Raw genomic sequence first — 4114 nt, 5'->3', positions numbered from 1 at the left:
CCCTGCTTTAGATTGATTCCTGCTGGTCACATCAATAATTTACTGGGATACAAAATATCACAGCATATCATATTGATAAAGTTTCACAGTGGGAACCAACAACCTATTTTTTTTATGATACTATTTAATCACTTTTTTAAACCAAAGAGAACTGTTCTGGCAACCTTGCCAAATAAAACTGATTAAAATATATTTAAATCATTTTTTGTCATGGTCGGCACTAATCAGTTTCATTCAATTGACATTTGTAGCCAAGATTTATTGGATGTTAAACTGAGAAAATGCATTTCGGTCAATAGTTGATATTTGGAGCCAAGCTTTATTGGGTGTTAAACTGAGGAAAAAAGGCCTCTAAATGAATAATATAAATAGTTTGAATAACAAACAAAATAAAATCCAACACCAATCTGGTATCTTCAAGTGTAATTTGTGAATAGCAGTCAGGTGTTGCTTGTTTTAGCAGAATTGGTTAAGCCACATGTGTCAAAGTGGCGGCCGGGGGGCCAAATCTGGCCCGCCACATTTTGTGTGGCCCGGGAAAGTAAATCATGAGTGCCGACTTTCTGTTTTAGGATCAAATTAAAATGAAGAGTATAGATGTACATTACATTTCCTGATTTTCCCCCTTTTAAATCAATAATTGTAATTTTTTAATCCATTTTTTTCTGTGTTTTTAGTCCAAAAATCATTTTGTAAAATCTAAAAATATATATTAAAAAAGCTAAAATACACATTGTTTTAGATCTATAAAAAAACTGAATATTCAGGGCTTTTAATCCAGTTATTTTAATCCATTTATTTAAAAAAAATCTAATTATATCTAAAATGGTCAGGCCCACGTGAAATCAAGTTGACGTTAAAGCGGCCCGCGAACCAACCAGAGTCTGACACCCTTGGGTTAGGCTGTCTTTGCTGGTTCTGTTGGAATAAAAACCAGGATCGAGGACCAGTTCAGAGACTAAGTGTGTCGAGGTGTGGTGCTAATCACTTTTTGTGAGGGAGGCTTAAGCGCCTCACAATTTCGTTGGTTAACCACTGATCCAAACAACGAGTGCTTAAATTCTGGGGGAGGGACGACGCATGCCAGGGAGCCAAAATGGGTACTTGATCTCGGTCTTTACAGGGTGCGTTACGACTCCCCCTGATGGTAGGCTATACCAGGGAGTCGCAACTACCACAGCAGAAAGATTCAGTCAATGACGAGCCAGACACACATTGCAAGTAGCCTTCAATGAGGATTTATTAACAACAATGTCCACCAAAACCTGTACTAACGGACAACATAGGGGAAGCAAAAGATATTAAAGCGGCACCCTCAAATAAAAACTGTAAAAAACCACCCTCCCAGACATGTGTTCAAATGAACACCCACGAAAATACAGGAAATAAGGCCTAAGGGTGCCACTGTCAGAACTGATGTAATAAAAGTCTAGACAGGGGAATGAACTATATGTATAAATGCAACAAACTATATGTATACCCCAGGGTGTCTAAACTTATCTCAAGTCCCCCTATGCAGCCCCAAAATAATTAACTCTATCAACATAAATACTCAATTTAACCATGAGTAGCGTACTTACAGTACCAGGTGAAGCTGGGGCAAACAAACTTACCTATCTCTAGACAATAAGTACTATCTCAAGAAGGTAAGGACTCCACTGCCTCAGCATTTACAATCACATGCAGTCAGGGACCCAAAAGCCATGAAGGGCCAAATTGCAAAATAAAAAGGGTTTAAATAAGGACAGGAAGTGGATCTTGATTGGAGGAGGGATGATTGGGAAGTAGTCACAGCTGTGTTGGCCTGGGCAAGGCTTTGCGACAGGGGGGGAGCCACAGCTCCAGGTACCTGCATACCTGTCAACCTCTGCCGATAACTGCCCTTATAAATGATTATGATTCCCCTTACAAACCCCCCAAAAACCTTACAAACACCGTACGACTCGTACGGTGTTTGTAAGTTTTTTTGGGGGGTTGTAAGGGGAATCATAATCATTTATAAGGGCAGTTATCGGCAGAGGTTGACAGGTATGTACCTGTAAAGAAAAATAATCCACACACGAAACAACACACCCTACTATATAGTGTACCCAGGCTGACAGCCGTAACAGGGTGGAATGACTGACCATGCTTAATGAGACTGCATATGGACTTCACTAGTATATTGTATTGTCCAGTATTTATAATCTGTCGAGTGTGCCAGTAATATAGTATGCATTTGTACTGTCGAATTTGCTTTCAGTGTTTTTCAGACTTGAAAATGTCTCAAACATAACCACTCACCATGGGGCCGCGCAGACACGCCTGCAATTTCGCTTCCGCAGACAAAATTATACATTTGAACTAAACGTAACCATAGAGGGCATCCTTGACGTGACATGATTGCGTTTTTGGCTCAGGCCCCAACCGAGAATGCTTGCTGACTTCCACTTGAACCCCCACTTTTTTCTTGCTCCTCATGTTCAGCAATTCCAGCATAATTAGATAATTGTGGATTTTTAAAAAAGAGAGAAAACTGGTGAGGATGAAAAAAGGCCGCCCTGGCTGACGCTGTAGCCACTCCAAATGGCCCAGTGAGCAGAAATTACAGGTTGATTCTCAGAGAGGGGTGTGTATGTATTTGTAAAATGTGTATAAGAGGAGTCATTCCTCTTGTTTGTACAGCAGATTACATAGAAGTCATGAACATGAGACAAAATGGACTCTAACAATAGTTATTTATACCTTCCTTTTACCAAGGTTTATGCTTAACGTTAGCACTGTGTTTGTGTGATGGGTGCTACATTACCACAGTAGGAGACAGTGTGTCGTCGTAATTGTGTCTTGCTTTAACAAGACTCTGCTGGAAGCAATGCTGCTCTCTAAATATAAAGCAATTTAATTACCTACCCTCACTAACTTCTTTGTCGCAACAACATGGCTTAATGTGATTTTTTTTTTTTTCCCATCTTAAACTCAAAGTATGCATTCCTAACAGAGTGTGTGTACCATTAAGTGTGCAGTATATATGTATATGTGTGTATATGTGTATATATGTAGTGTATACATATATATATGTATGTGTATATATATGTATGTGTATATATGTATATATATGTATGTATATATATGTGTATATATGTATGTGTGTATATATGTATGTGTGTGCATGTGTGTGTATATATATATATATGTGTGTGTGTATATATGTATACATGTGTGTGCATGTGTGTGTGTGTATATATATATATATGTATATATATATATATATATATATATATATATATATATATATATATATATATATATATATATATATATATACACACACATGTATTTATATATATTTGATTCTAGTTTAGTTTTCTTAAATTTTTGTTTTCATCTTCTAAAGCGCATATGCTCGCAAGGGTTGCGAAAGGCAGACTAGACCCTAGACTGGTTGCCATTCAGTTGTAGAGCACACACAGAGACAGACAACCGTTCATACCATTCATTTTCAATCATAACCTTCATTTGAATGCTGATTAATTTAACTGCCGCCTGCAAAAATGGCCTCAAAACTTTGGCACATGCTCATAATAATTTTTTAAAAAATGGTTAGACCGCTTGCACAATATTATCTTTCCAATTCAACAATGTCACATTTATCCCTTCCCACAGAAGTAGGTATGTCTCCCATGTGTCACAGGGTTGTAATAGCTAGTTAAAGGGTTGGGTTTTCCCCAGATAAAATTAAAGGGAATGCTATTGTCGTGAGTGACCTGAACCACCAATCCCGTGCTGATGTCTTCCTTTCTTTCCCTCCCTTTGAAAAGCAGCAGAATAAGCTGAAACCCTAGTCCATTTGTATTGTCGGGACAAAAGAGGGCCCATTGTGGCCATGAGGGGTGTGGGGAGCTGCTCGCGGAGGTAAGGGTGCAAGGGGTCAGTGGGCCAGAGAGGAGTTAGTCAAAGTCCGACCCCTGCCGGGTGGAGAGTTGGAGGCTCCGGGCGATTGGGGGTGTGCAAACCAGGTAGTATGTCTTTAGAATGATGACTTGCAGTCATATGCATTCATCCAGCTGGAAGAGCCACTCAGCATAGACAGGCAGGGCTGGCGCTGGGAGAGTTAGGATAGGCGGGGGGGAGTCAG

Source organism: Stigmatopora argus, chromosome 4 (genome assembly GCF_051989625.1).
Source record: "Stigmatopora argus isolate UIUO_Sarg chromosome 4, RoL_Sarg_1.0, whole genome shotgun sequence".
NCBI lineage: Eukaryota > Metazoa > Chordata > Actinopteri > Syngnathiformes > Syngnathidae > Stigmatopora > Stigmatopora argus.
Note: the sequence above shows the minus strand (reverse complement) of the source record.